This window comes from Nannospalax galili, unplaced genomic scaffold (genome assembly GCF_000622305.1).
Source record: "Nannospalax galili isolate Female #2095 unplaced genomic scaffold, S.galili_v1.0 scaffold189, whole genome shotgun sequence".
NCBI lineage: Eukaryota > Metazoa > Chordata > Mammalia > Rodentia > Spalacidae > Nannospalax > Nannospalax galili.
Window position 1 is genome coordinate 2,990,587 of NW_008360331.1, and position 16,306 is coordinate 3,006,892.

Sequence of the window (16,306 nt, forward strand, 5' to 3'; positions counted from 1 at the left end):
TCTATACGCTTCTTGTATTTGTATGGGCATGTCTTTCTTTAATTTTGGGAAATTTTCTTGCATGTTTCGGTTGAAGATCTGGTCCATGCCATTATCTGGGGATTCTTCTTCCTGTATGCCTATGATTCCTAAGTTTGGTCTTTTTATGGTATCACACAATTCCTGCATATTCCATTCTTGTTATTTCTTAAATTTTTCATAATCTTTGCTTGGGTAGTTTAGTTCGTCCAGTTTGTCTTCTAGTCTTGATACTCTGTTTTCCATTTCATTCATCCTATTGGTGAGGCTTTCTCCTGTGGTTTCTAATTGGCTTACTGAGTGTTTCACTTCCTTCTTCATTTCAGCCTGAGTATTCTTCAATATTTCTAACTCCTTTCTGAATTCATTCAGAAGTTTATCCCTATCTTCCTTCAGTTCTTTGATTTCTTTGTGTGTTCTTTAAATTCACTGAATTCTTTTATAATGTTTATAATTGTTCTTTTGAGTTCCATGTCCTGCATTATCTCTAGAGGGTTCTCATTGTACTCCTGTAGAGTACTTTTGGTATTTGGTGGGGTATGTTATTTTGGTTTTTCATGTTTTTATTTTTTCTCTGTGACTTTGAAATGTGAATTTCTTTTGTAGTTTCTGGTTCTTATGTGAGACTCAAGCCTTCAAGTTTAGGTCTGCTTCTTTTTGTGAACTTTATGTATCTTTGTGGTTTACTGTTTGGGCATGAAAATCTGGTTCATCTAAGCTTCCAGTTCTCTCTTTTGATTTTGTATTGGAGTGGCCAGATTACTTTTGTCTTCAGGAGTTCCCACAGGGGCCCAAGTCAGATGAGGATCAGATGCTCTCAGGCTTTCTCCTAAGGTCTGGATCCCTCCAGGAAAGATTTTTGCCTCAAGAATTTGGGGGTTGGCCTGGCCTGGGAGCCAGTCCCAGGAAAGATGCTGGTCTAGGGCAGCTGGTGGTGGTGCCACCCAGAGATGCAAAGGCAGATGGTGGCAGGAAGTGACCCCAAGGACTTCTGGGGACTGCACTGAAGAGCTGGGTTGGTCTGGATGCAAAGGATCAGGAAGAGGAAAGGTCAGCCCCAGTGTCTCAGAAAGAGGCTGGCGGGTGGTGCAGGGCCAGGGAAACAGAAGGAGGTGAGGGTGGGGCCAGGCCCAAAAGCAGTGCTCCTAGGCACTGGAGAAGGCACTGAGTTGGTCTGGATGAAGAGGAAGCAGTAGTGGTTCACCAGGTGTCTGGGGCCCCAAGACAAGGAATGGGACAGGACGCAAACTAGGAGGACAGACCATTGGGGCAAGATGGGAGGGTGAATGAGGCTGGTTGTGTCAAGGCATGGAGGGTGCGATGGACTTATCCCGGAGAGAGGCCTGTGGGTCAGAGAGAGGCCTGCAGGTCAGAGAGAGGCCTGCGGGTCAGAGAGGCCTGTGGCAAGTCCTGCAGGCCCAGGGAAGCAGAGCCCAGTATTGTGTTTTTTAAAGTGTGGAATGGAGAAAGAAGAAAACAGCATGTGATTGAATGCAAATGTCCCCCATAGGCTCCAAGTGTTTGGATATTCTGTCCCCAGTTGGTGGTGCTGTTTTAGGAGGCCTTAGAAGGTGTGGCTATGCTGGAGGAAGCATGTCACCAGGGGCAGGCTTAGAAAGTTCTTAAGCCTTGCCAGATCTCGAGTTTCTCTCTTGCTTCCTGTGCCTGCTTGAAGATGTGAGAGCTTAGCTTCTGCTTGTCCTCCAGCCACCTCTGCTGCCATTCCTCCCCACCATGATGGACTCTTGCCCTTTTGGAACCATAAGCTCAAATAAACTCTTCCTTCTAAAAGTGGCTTTGATCAGTGTTTCTATCAGAGCAACAGAAATGTAACTAATACACAACATCTCATATGCATTTACAAATGTGGGATGCCCATGTAGCATACAAATTGTACTTGTTAAATATTTGGGCAGTCAGAACAGTAAGGAGGCAGTATATTAGGACTTCTTTCTAAATATAGCCTAGCTGTACTCTGACCTGTATACTGCTTAACTTAGACAGCAATTTTCTTACTTCAGTAAACCTGTTTTCCTCTTTCACTCAAAGGCAACTGGCAGAAGCTGCTCTCACCAGACATCTGTCTTTTCATTTGCTCTTTCTTTCTCTCTTAATCCCTTTTTCCTCTCCTCAATTTCCTTTTCTTCCCTCCCTTCTTTTCTCCAATATTTCCCCCTACTGTCTTGGGCTGTTCTTATTTCTGAGCACAAGAAACAAACTGTTCAAGTGAAGGCCATGTTACTTTTAATCGCTGAACAAGATTTAGATCCATAAAGTTCCAGAAGGGTAGCTGGGCACTGTTGGCTATGCAGATGAACACAGTTTCCACAGTCAGAATATATGCAGTCTACATGGAGTAACCAATCAGGAATGAAAAGAAAATGGGTGACACATGTCATAGTGGATGTTTTAACAGAATAAGTCACTAACGGACTCCTGAGTAAAAAATGTTTGCCCAAACCAAAGGTAAGATTATGGGGTTTCTCAACACACAGAAATATCATATTAAGTTGTTTAAAATATTCTAAGTATGAGAAGAAATTATTAGATTTTAGTGGATACTGCACAAATAATTGACAAATTTCTCCTAGCTCTTGAGATTTTTGAGCTTAAAAATAGTCATTATAAAATTAAAGAGAATAAAGGCATCTTGAGTGGTAGCCATATAATGTAGAGGAGAGCGCATGTCATGAATAAGAAATATTCTTTTGTTTCATTTTAATTTGTGATGATTCGGCATAATTAAAGTAAGGATTTCTTTTCTCAAGTCAAAGGATCGGATCTGAGAACAAACTTGTGGACGAAAGAAGTCCAATCCCTGATATCAGCATCTGGTAAAGCAAGAGCTAAGCCACCCAGTCACCTTCAGCAAAGCAGATAATAAACACACACAAAGGGTAGAAGGTATTTCAGTTTGATTTTCCCAAAACCAGAGTCAAAGGCGAGGCTTTGGATGTTGGTAATTTATCTCAGGAAAGAAAGGAGGGAACAGAGGATGAGAACAGAGTTGAGGAATGAAGAGCCCCCCTTGAAGACCAGGAGGTGGAAGCAGTCCTCAGCCTGACTGGTGAGGGCTCACTGGGGGCGTGAAGTCTCCCATATTCCCACCTTTACTCGCATGGGAACCACAAGAGTTCTGCTGGATCCACGCTGTGGAGCAGAATGCTGGAGGACCTGTTTGTTTGCAGACTGACACTAAAATGCAAGCAAAGAAACTGTCCCCTGCACCTGTGCTCAAAGACAAAAACTGGGGTTGAGAGCTTGTGGGAGACCCCCGGCCTTCACCATAAATGTGTGTGAGGACTGCCTTTCCCGATGCTGAACAAAAGCAGGATCCAGATCTCCAAGAGAGAATTAAAAAAAGAAGGCAAATCCTGTTCCATTCATCTTCTAAAACTGGTTTGGAGATGCCCACAAAGCATCACTGTTTCATTCTGGGAAATACCATAAAGACATCCAAATCAAGTATTTTCATTCTCATGAATTTCTCTTCCTGTGGCTTTAGCCTCAAAGTCCTGTGGCCTTATGTTGTTTGAGAAGGAACTGATACTATGATGGAGGAAACAGGAAGGAAGATACAGACAGAAGCAAAGAGATGGATTATGTGGGCTTTGCTAGAGGAGGGAGCAGGAACTATTTTTATCTCTAAAAGTTGTGTTCTTTTTTAGTAGTTGACAAGTGTGTTCAAACCATTAGTAATATAATGATGTTTCCTCTGTATAATATGGATGCATTTACTTTTATCATTCCATGCCTTAGCTTGGGCATTTCTGACTGGTAACAAGTATTTATAATTAAATGTCTAAAATGAGAATGGCAGTCTATGTTTCTGGGACCGAGTTCACATAAACTTAATGTAGTGTTTATAAATATCTATGTGACTGAAATGTTTCATAGTAATGTTTGTATCTTGAAGCAATTTGGAAGTGTATTGTATTATTATTCTTCCAACTTTTCCACAAGTTTAAGGTTTTTTTTTTTTTTGGTCTTTTTGAGACAGGGTCTCCCTGTAGCCCCAGCTGGCCTGGGTTTGCTATGGAGACCAGGCTGGTCTCGAACTCACAGATATCCACTTGCCTCTGCCTCCTGAGTGCTGGGATTAAAGGCGTGCACTGCTACACCTGGCTAAGTTTAAGTTTTTTATGAAATTAAAATTTGGCAAGTATAGCATGATGTGTAAATATGTCAATATATTGCTTTCTGCTAAAGTCCTGTATTTTGTTATGGGACATATAATTATAAATAGTTAAAACTCTTGTTAATTAATAATTGCATACTGCTAGTATTCCAGTTATAATTACTACTATAAAGAGTGTCTTTGAACACACATTGAAGCTCACCTGTGGGAAAATTTTATTGTGATCATTCCCTAGAAGTAGATAGCAAAGCCACAGGCTTCACACTATTAAAATGTGCCCTGCATTCCCCAGAGGAGCACATTGCAGCCAGCTGAAGAGAGCTCCAAAATGTCCTGTGCATGCAGAAAGTTGAATGCTGATCCTTGCCTGCATATGAGGAAACTATTTGAGGTTGGGAAACAGGCACTCAGAAGCATGAGAGGAGCAGGGCGAGGACATCACACAGGACAGATTCAGCACTGCACCTGCTTCCATGAGCAGACTAGAACCTCTGGAGATACACATACACTGGGTAAGCACACAGAAGGATCTGGATTTAGTGATTGACTCAAGACGGAGCTTGCTCAGTGTCGAATAACATGTTTCAAGAGTCACACCTTAAATGACTGTACAATTTTGAAGTAGATTAACTGTAATCTTAAGCAAAATTCAAGAATATTTAGTTGAACCAAACAGGGTGGTATGTACCAATAATTTCAGCTATGCAGAAGGCTGGGCAAGATAACAAAATTCTGTCTCAAAAAAGATTATTTAAAAATATTATTTATGGAAATGTGAAAGTATCCACTATTCAAATATGTAAAACTCATAATATCTGGTGTCTAATAAATTTCCAAGCATACAATAAAACAGAAAAATAAGACTCACAAAGATGAAATCAGAAAGCGAAGTAATAGAAACTGATGTAGAACACTCACAGATGTTAGAACCAACTGATAAGGACATGAAAACAGTTCCTATAACTATTTTCCAGACAGAAGTTTGTGGGCACTCTGAGATGAGTGCCTCCTGAAATTTTGTCTGGACATGTCTCATCCCTCATCCTGTTCTTGGACCTGACTCCAGATGTTCAAGCTTTAGTAGAGACATGCAAGATCGCCACATAGACAGATGATAGGTAGACAGATAGATAGAAGTGGTGTAGCTGTCAGTACAGATAATATAGATGCAATTTTGTTGGTTTTTAAACATTTTATTTTATTTTATTTTTGTCTTTTTGAGATAGGGTCTCCCTGTAGCCCCAGCTGTCCTGGAACTCACTATGTAGACCAGGCTGGCCTCGAACTCACAGAGATCCCCCTGCCTCTGCCTCCCAGTGCTGGTATTAAAGGCATGCACCACCACGCCTGGCTGTTGTTTCTTTGAGAGTCTCATACAATGTATTTTGATCATATCACCCCTCCTCCAACAAGGTTGGGTTTTTTGTTTGCTTAGTTTCATTTTGTTTATCGAAACAGTTTTTGAGATAATTGAAACACAGTTCTCCACTGTACATTTTAGCCAGTGTTCTCCAAATGATAATATTTTGCAGTTAGGTTATTCTTTGTGTGTATGGCAGAACCCAGAGCCTTCAACATGTTGAGCCACAACTTCCAGCCCTTGGAATAGTTTATTCTCCCACTCCATCTCTATACCCCCTGGTGGTTGAATCTTGGGTCTTGAGCTTATCAAATGCTATACCTCTAGAAGCTCAATTAGGTACTTTACATTTTCTGAGGGCACAGGTGAAGGTACACTGGGGCTGCAGAAAAGTAATAGAAAATAATGGAAAACCTTTTGATGCCTGGTAATGGGAGAGATCCAACATCAAGGCCTGGGTGCCCAGGAGCATGTGTAGAGTTAAGACCACAGCTGCCCATTAAGGGAGGTGGGAAGTTTATTCTTGAGAATCAGTTCTCTCAATACTATAATATGCAAATGACAGAACCTCCTCTGTGCCCTGGATAAGCCCAACACAAAGTCAAAGTCACTGCCATGCACAACCTAGGGCATCAGAGGAGAGGTTTGTGGGGAGTGCAATCACTCAGAGAAGGCTGAAACTGCTGCCCAACATCAGGAAGTCCTCCATCCTCCAGTCTGCTCCACCATCAGCATATCAAGAGGAATGTGCAACTGGGGCTCACAGTTGGAGACCACAGATCCAGGGTCATAGGAGTTGACAACAGTTCTAGATCATGGAAGGGGACCACAGCTCCAGGTTCACAGGAGGGGATTACAGCTCCAGGTTCATGGGACAAGACCACAGTTCCAGGCTCACAGGAAGGGTCATAGTTTCAGTTACACTGGTTCCTACTATTTTCCTGTCTCTGTTGCTCTGTTCCCAAGATTAGTGTTTCAGAAAGAGTGGTTTGGCTTCTGTGCAACAAACAGAGGCAATAGTTACTTATTGGGTTGACTTTCTCACCAGAGGGACATCAATACCGGAGAAAACCACTTTTCACTTTTGCTCAAGGAGACAGATGGAACGAGTGTTTTCTTTCTAGTGGTCATGGATCCAGTTGGGTTTTTGGGGTGTCTGCTGTTTTCACATCTTCCTCCATGGTTGTGCTGAAAGCCGCTCACAGCCAGTACTGCCACGCTTACTCCAGTCCCTGTAGCTGTACTGCCACCATATCGGGTCTCCAGTTGTTTCCTTTCTTACTTGCCAAGCCCTGAGTTCAGAATTTTAAAATCAGTGTAAAATTACCTAAGGTGAGGAAAATATTCATCCTGTGTAAAAGTTTCTTCTTTACACAGCCTAGCACTTGCATTCAGCCTCCAAGGTCAGCTGCTCAGGGCATGCCTCATTCTATCATTTTTATTCTTATCTTAGTCCTCATCTTAGAGCATCCTAAATGTCCTGTTCATCTGCTTCTCCTCATGATCCTTGTTTTAAAGATTTGATCAAAACTCTAGAAATGGAAAGTACAATGTTGAGATGGAAAAATACACCAGATGACATTAATGGCAAATTGCATTATATTGTAGAAGAAAAGATTATTTTAGATTCATAATGAAAACTACTCAAAACGAACTTTTAGAATGAATTTTAAAAAGCTAGATGGGTTGGAATAATTCAAGATGTTCAATATATTCCAGTGTAAAAGGGAAAGCAGAGAGGAGGAGTGGAAAGTAAAACATGTAAGATGTTGAAAATCATTCTAAATTTAATGAAGATGATAAGTTTTATATAGAAAAAGCTTAAGTGGTAGACCTTCCTTTAAATGTTTAGTAGAATGTTGTTGCTGTGGCAAACAGTAAAGAATTTGACTAACAGCACTGGGGTTGGTAACTTAATTTCTAGTCAGAGTGATTTTCTGTTTACTAGGAAATTACTTGTATAAATTTAGGGAAAGGGGAATGATGACCTAGGACAATGTGTACATTCAACAAGTTGAGTTGATTTTCTTTTTGAGTCAGTGTGACAGTATATTTGTGTATTAAAATAATGTATAAAGCAGAAAGGAGAACAAAAACTGATCACCCTTCTTTAGTTTCTCTGCCTCACTCATAAAAACACTGACGTTCAGACTACAGAAAATACAATGCTGCACTCTACCTCCCTTTGGGTGTTCTCATGATTCTGCAAAATACTTTTCAAAATCACTGAAAATAGAATAGTGATCTTTATAACAAGTGCATCTTGACCATACATATATGCACCCAACTGGAAAACATCATCCCCTAATGAGGCAGGAGACCTCAGAGGTTGCCTAACCCTCCTAGAAAGTCACAAATGTGGCTTGCAGAGAAGTTTCTGGGGACTCCAGGGACAGGGGCATCATTCAGTCTACAGACTCTACTGACAGATCCTGAGTTTAAGGATGTCATGGCAATAGGAGTGAATCCAGAGCTCAAGAAGTTTGGAGTACACTACTTGAGGATACCTTGGTAGCTTAGTGATTGTAATATTATTTTAGGAGCTGACCAAGAGACTGAATCAGAGAAAGTGAGGGAAAGACCATGGGAAGGGAAGGTGTACTTTTAGGGTATTATTGCTGAAGCTACCTTTCTTCCTTATCTGGCTTTCTTTGTTAAAAAAAAATATTTAAGAGTAAAATATTTCAGATACGAACAGAAGGAGAAAGGGCAGGGCCTTAATATATATATCAGCTGGCTTAAATGGTGGCCATTTAGGGCTTCTCGGACTGGTGAATTCATGAGTCAACCTGAATGTTAAAATGCAGCTGCAGTTTTTTGTAGTTTAAGCTGGAGTCTGAGTCTCTCCGTTTAAGATCGACTCCTGGATAATGTTTATCCTGCCGGTTGATAGCTAGATCACTTTTGGAGTATTGTAGTCTTAGATCTCCACCCACTGCTACCCTGGCTCATTGATATTTTCAAAGCAATTTCATATATCATTTCACCACTTCAGCATCGCTAATAGTGAATTTATTTTAACAACACCACCACAATTTCATTATTTTCCTTTAGAAATGAATAGTTACTTGGGAACCTTAAATGTCTAGTCATTCTTCAAACACTCCCAATTGTTCCATAATTGTTTAATTGCTTTCTTTATTTTTTTCAACTAAGATTGAAATAAAAGGGCTGGAGAATGGCTCAGTAGTTAAGAGCACATGCTGCTCTTCCAGAGGACCTGTGTTTGGTTCCCAGCATCCACATCAGGTGGCTTACAACTGTTTATATCTCTAGTTCCAGGGGATCCTATACCCCCTTCAGGCCTTTATGGACACAAGGCATGCACACGGTGCACACACACACACAGACAAAGCACTCATACATATAAAATGAAAATGAATCTTTTTTGAAAAGATTGAAATAAGATCCATACATTACAGTTAGCTGATGTTGGTGTTGATTGCTATGATCAGATCCTGCTTCTTTTAATCTGGTGGATCTCTCCTACACATTCTCTACCTCATCTAGCTCTGCACTATTCTGTAAAAGCTTTGGAGAATCTGAATACTTGTTCTGCAGAGTTTCTAATGGTCTAAATTTTCCTGGTGACATGATTGTTGTTAAAATTTCCTAATGACATAGTTTTCACGTATGAGACTCCTTGTGCTTCCCATAAACCATGCATCCCTATTTGATGTATACCTGCATGAGCACACAGACATACAAACACATGTTCTCGGTGTCTGCTTCTGGTACAAATTTTCTAACACTCTTATATTTTCCTAAGGGGTCAGGTGCTGGGCACATCTTTTGATCTAATGCTTAGCCTTTCCACTCCAGTTCTTGCACAGTTCCTCAGTTCCTTCCTGAGTGATAAGAGTGTCTTTTATTCTAATGAGGTGATAAAACTTGATAGGCCCCTGGTTAGTATGAGAATGGAACTGCTTCAAATTAAACTATAATTAGAAACTGTGACTGTTCAGTCCTAACCATCATCATCACCTATTGACTGGCACAGGCTAGAGTTGGAGTTACTAATTGATCATGCCTATGAGATTAAGTTTCCATAAAAATCTTTGAATGATAGGCTTCATCCATGGTAAGGTAACGTACTCCAGTTCCCTGGGACAGAAAATCTCGTACTCAGGACCCTGTGGACCTTGTTTTATGTACCTCTTCATCTATACATCTGTATCCTTGATCATCTCTTTTATAATGAACTGGCAAACATAAGTTTCCCTGGTATGTTATCAGACATAAGAAACAGGCTGTGGGAACTCAGGCCAGAGAGAAATACGGTGACCAAAGGCCCTACTACTGGCTATTAGTGCTAGAAGTGGGGTGGGAGGAGTTCTTGTGATGTCTGTTCTAACTCCAGTTAGTGTCATAACTGGATTGTAAGACACCTAGCTGGTGATCGAAACTTGGAGTATTGATTGGTGTAGGAGGCTCCCTCCATGACCCCAGATATAGAAATTTAATTAAGAGTGAGTACTTGAGGGTAAGGGAGGCAAGATTATTTCATGAATGTTGTTCTGTAGCTAATCAAATACCTCAATCCCCCCTGCCCCACTTTGTCATGGTACTCGTTATCTCTCATTATCTCAATCCATTAAATAGTTAGGATGGCAAATGATGGTATTCTCTGACTTGTCATCATCTGTTGGTTGGCATACATTTATAAGAAAAATGTATTTCTATCAAACTTTTATTTACCCTGTATATTTTTGTCAGAAAGTGAAATAAATGTTTATCCTTTTCTCTTAACCAATTTTCAAAACAGAATCTTGCCACAGGTATCCCGTATGTGAGGGGTTGCTATTATGATGCACAATTTTAATTATATGTAATATGTTGTTGTTGTTATTTTACTGAGGAACGAATGTTTGTCCATGGTACCTTTAAGTTTGCTCTGTCCTAGTTTGCTTTTCTGTTGCTATGATAAAACACTCTAACTGAAAGCAGCTTGCGGAAAGAAAGGGTCTATGTGGCTTATACTTTCATGTCACAATCCATCATTGAGGGAAGTCAGGACAGGAACTCAAGGCTAGAACTTGAAACAGGAACCACAGAGGAATGCTTCTCACGGGGTGGTTCTCTGGCTCATGCTCAGCTAGTTTTCTTCTAGAGCCTAGGCCTGTCTGCCTGGGATGGCATCACCCATAGTGAGCTAGGCCCTCCTACATCAATTAGCAATCAAGGAAACGTCTCACAGACATGTTAACAGGCCAGTCTGATACAGACAACACTTAGTTGACTCTTCATTATGTCAAGGTGACAATAAACTAATCAGGTCAGCTATTATGAACAGCCTCTCACGTAAATTTTTTGATAACAGGCTCATAATATTCCAAGAACTCAGTTATCAGCTCCTATTACTAGAGTAGCAAAAAGCCCCATAAGGGTAACTGGTAAAGACTACAAAATTTCTGATCTAGATTAAGACTCAACTTTTTCAGTTTCACTGGTGAATCACTTGGTCATAGAACCACCCTTAGGAGGGTGAGGTCACCTTAAGTAATGCTAAAGAAATGGGCAGAATACCTAGTGCATTAACGAGATGGTGAACATTTCTTGTTGGAATCCCCACCTCCTGGTCTAGTTCCTGTGGACAGAGTCACGGACAGACATGTGGTTCTCCATAAATTTTGCTGTTTTCTGAATTCTTCAGAAAAGTGTAATCTCTCTCCCTTTCTTCTTCATATCCTTTTCCTAAGTATGTTTTCCCTAACGCTTTGGGCTGCCCCAACACTGTGTGTTTCTTTACCTTTTCTCTACATCTCCCCTCTCTGCACTGCCATGTGGTTGTGTCTGACCTTCAGGCAGGCTCTAAACTAAATTTCCTGGCTTTTTTTCCTTCTCCCATCCAATATCCTCTTCAAGGAATCTGATTGAATTCCTTGATTCATGGCTTGCCAGTCCTGAGAATTTTTCCATAAATTCTAGTAATATTGTCCTAAAGCTTCCATTTGAGTCCATTCTTAAATGCTTTTACAGAGACTAGGGGACCCTGTTTCTCCCCTGTGTCACTAGGAGCCTGGCTCCAGTACTTGGTGCACCTGAATCTTTGTGCTATACAGCCTTTCAAGTTCTGATGCCTCCGGGTTCCATAACACATTCCAGGCAAGCTTCTTTACAGTTCCTGCTCCAGGCCTGCAGTCAACCATTTCTCCAAGCAATTGTTTTCCTTCAGTGGTAGGTGAAGAATACAGACAGCATGGATGCATAGCGCCCCAGGGCAAGGTCTTCCTTCAAGACCTATCCAGTGGTGCCGTCTGGAAAATTTGTGTCTTTCCAAAGATAACCTATATTGCCATTTAAATTCAGGATTTCAGTGCTTTTACTTAATTTATCTTTCATCTGTTTCTCTTTTGCCACACACGTAAAATGTACAATCTTGGTTTCCAGTGAATCAACATAATTACTCATTTGATTTATGCCACAGTGCATTGTGTCACAATCTTAGAATAAGAATATAAAAGCTGTCTCTAACAATGTGCTTCCTGAAAATAGCTTAAGATTGTTGTTGTTGCTGCTGCAATTCTTTTTGTCTTTGGTATAAATCACTAGGAATATATAATCAATTTACCACGCTGTAAAATTCCTTCATGATCTGTTCTGTGGTTGTGCAACCAACTTAAATGCACAACTTTCATCTTCCCCCATGGCCCCTGAGTGTTGCAGCTGCTTTTCTGGCACTTGGATACATTTATGACATAATTATGTAAAATTTTCAAAGTCAGATTAACAAAGCAAATATATTTAAAGACTTCTGTGCCTTTTCTCTTTCTACCCTTACTTCCCTCTCTTTCATAGTACTTCTAATAAAGAGGATTTTTATTTAAAAAAATTCTACTTATTTTTGTTTGTTTTTGAGACAAACAGGGTCTTGTGTAGTTCAGGTTGACCCTATACTCAATTGTAGCAAAGAATAACCTCGGATTTCCTGCCTCCACCTCCAGAGTGCTGGGATTCCTGGCAGGTGCTACCATATCCACTTTATTTTTCCTTCCATTAAAAAATAGACGCATATGTATTTATTTATATTTAACCCTTTCTTACATGAACTATACTTTGCATATTTTTCTCTAATTTGTTATTTTATGGCTTTTTGGAGGTCAAAGCATTGTACTGCATAGAGACACTTCCACTTCTGCCTTATTTATTATTTGTTTATTTATTTATTTGTATATTTATTTATTTATTTGGTCTTTTTGAGACAGGATCTCCCTGTAGCCCCAGTTGGCCAGGAACTCACAGGAACCTGCCTGTCCCTGCCTCCAGAGTGCTAGGATTAAAGGCATGAGCCACCATACCCAGCACTTCCACCATCTTTAATGTAGCCTGCAGTATGGATGAACTGATGTTTATTCAGCCATATCCTCATAGCCAAATTTAAGAATTATTTCTAGTCTTTTCTGTTACAGATAACATTATACTCCTGCTTTTTCCAGATTTTTTCTGAGGATAGATTCTTTGATGAGGTGTTACCAGATGAAAGAATACATGTATTCTAAACTTGTCTAGATTTTTTTTTCTCTTCAATAGAGACTACCTTCAAATGTGAAAGACAGAGAACACCAGTTAGCTCAAGTTACTGGCATAGGTACTAATGTCTGTGTTTTTGTTTTTGTTTTTTTGCCTGACTTTCTGATTTTTTTAAGTTATTGTTTTGATTTTTAGTGTATGAGTGTATTGCCTGCATGTCTGTAAGTGCACCCGTGTCATGTAGTGCCCTCAGAAGTTAGAAGAAGGTGTTGAATTCTCCTAGAACTGGAGTTATAGACAGTTGTTAGCTACCATGTGGGTGCTGGGATCAAACCTGGGTCCTCTGTAAGAGCAACCAGTGCTCTTAACTGCTGAGCCATCTCTCCAGCTCCCAGACTGTCTGGTTTTAACAAGCTTTTATACTGGAAATAAATCTGGTTTTTCATGACCACTCCATTCTCTTTTCTAGAAGCATTCAGTGTTTGAGAGAATTTTTAATATGGTCCAATTTAATGTAAATATAACAGATATAAAAGTATAACAAAAATTATTATAAAATTTTAGGATTGAAATTTATTGAATATATTGTTTCAATAAAAAGGGAAGAGAGGGCTGGAGAAGCACTGGCTGGTCTTGCAGAGGACACGGGTTGGATTCTTACTGCCCACACGGCAGCTGACAACAGTCTATAACTCCAGTTCCAGGGGATCCGACACCCTCATCTGACCTCTGTGGGCACTGTTTGACATGGGTGCACTTACATACATGCAGGCATTACACTCAGACACATAAAATAAAAATAATAAAAATTTTTTAAAAGGGAAGAGAATAGCTATTGAAATGAAATGATCAAGACTACAATGTATATGAGTGACAGAGCCAGGATTAGAACCCAGGACTCATTTGCTATTTTCCATTCCCCTTCATCTGCAACTTATAGCTTTAAGCTGGTCTGCTGGGGAATAAAACAAAACAAAAAAACAAAAAAACATGGTGTATCTCCTTGCAATCTAGAGCTACCTGGTCAGCAGTTTGATTCCTTAGGAAGTGAAACATTTCTGTTCTTTAGCAGACATGGTCTGCCTGACATTCCTGGACCACAGGGAACCAGTTTGCCCTCCTGTCCTGAGGGAGCTTGATGTCAGCATTTGGGCAGACTGGCTTTGCCCTTCTCCTCTTGCCTAGGAATTGGTGGGCTCATTTCCTGGTCCGGAACCTGGTGTTTGCTCCAGAGCAGGTCCAGGCCTGTGAAAGAGGAAGAGAAAGAAAATGAGGAATCTGGTGGTTTCCCTTGTCCTCAGACAGGATTTGCCCCACTTTGATCCATGTTTAGGTCCAAGATAATGGGACCTCTGGCCTCTTACCCAACACTGTGTGTTTTGCAAATATACCAGATGGAGGCTCTGAAGGTTTACCAGCTGACTAGTCTTGAAGTCCTCAATGCATCTTGCCTTGTAAGGACAAAGGGAAGGTAAAAGCTGCCTCAGAAAAGCCTTACTGTACCCAAGAGGAATTTAGTCACATAGATGTCTGGAGGTAGAATATCGCATTGTAAATAAACACAAAGTTCAAAGAAAAGTCATTTATGGCCTCTTGCTGTGGTTCAATTTGAATGCTTTCACATTCCTCTGAGAACCCAGCAGTTTATATCTTCAGAAGAATCACGAGGATTAACCTTGAAAACCTATGTAGAATGTGAAAACGAAGTACAGGAAAAGTTACTATTAAGTCCCTTACATCAGTCCCCAGCGTGAGCTGCTCTGGCTACACAGACTGACTTCTTTTGCTAATCCAAAGTGAGCCAGCAGGAGAAGCTGCATGCAGACTCTTGAACATTCAACCCAGTTGTTTCCAAGTTAACTATTAAATCCCTTGGAGTTAATAATAGATGTAGAGAAAGCTCCAAACTTCTCTTTCTTACAGTGGTCATACCTTTCTTTTTGAAAATTTATTTTTGTTTTATGTGTGTAAGTATATTGCCTGCATGTGTTTAAGTGCACCCATATAGTGCAATGCCCTCAGAAGGCAAAAGAGGGCGTCAGATCCCCTGGAACTACAGTTACAGATGGTTGTTAGCTGCCATGTGGGTACTGAGATTTGAACCTGGGTCCCCTGGAAGAGCAGCCAGTACTCTTAACCTCTGAGCCATCAGTCCACCCCCGGTTCATACCTTTCTAACATTTTTGGCAGTCAACTACCCAGGAACATATTTAGGAGACTAAAATACACAAATGGAGACTAGTTCTTATAGGCAAAGTCTGTTATGGTTGGGTAGTGCTTATGAGTTTTGGTGATTATTTTTGTTAAACATATACCTCTAAGAATCAGATGAGGTTCTGGAATTACTATGAGGTACTACGTACTCAGTACTTCTAGTCACAGGAAATAGTGTTTATCTTATAGAGCGTATTTTTCCGTGGATAACTCATTTTTGCTTAGCCTAGTCATGTTTGTAAAATACTATGACCCAAACTATATGCGAACAAAGAAAACTGTTGGTTAAGTTAAATTAATTGAGCTGGATCTGCCAATAAATCCTCTGAGCATGTCTAGCTAATTAAGATAAAAAGTTCTAGGATTGTCTGTAAGGGATGATTTTAGAGACAACTTGTCCCCTTGCATGAAACCTCTTTGTAAGAATATGCATGTGTGTGCTTTGGGAAGTAACAGCAGGTTTTGAGTTGGAAAGTTGCTTAAATCCTCACGCAACTGAGAAAGAGAGCTGGTGGTTTAAAAGCAGTGGAAAATAAGATTGGCTGGGAAAGGCTTGGGGACCCTTTTAATGTTTTTGGATCTTTTACTTCAATATGCTTTTACTTATTTGACTGCCAAAATGTGGGAAGGATTTGCATGAGTATCTGTTAGACTGTACCAACTCTGGAGAGTTGGGAGGATAAAAACACAAATCAGTGAACCGTATTCACACTAGAGAAGGACGGGCGAACACTTGTGTTGGACTCCTAGGCTTAATGATCGAAAGCCTTCGATGTATTGTAGAATTGAAGAATCAAATTGGGAGAACTTGTGAAAGTTTCCCAGTGAGGCACAGGCACCCAATGACAGCACACTCACTTTGTGAGTTCGTGCCTGTGGTGGTAAGCTCACAGTATTTTGTACACTGTAGAGGTAAGTAGCTGCTACCAAACGAAAACGTATGTGTGTTGGGGACTGGGCCCTTCCCTTCCACCCTGCCCTCAGACCATGCAGTCTAACCAAGTATGTCTCCTTCCCAACACACAGCCTCTAGCAGTGTATCTCAGCATAGATTTCTGCTAAGGGTATTTTCTTACATTCCCCACAATGTTTTAGTGTCCCCTCTA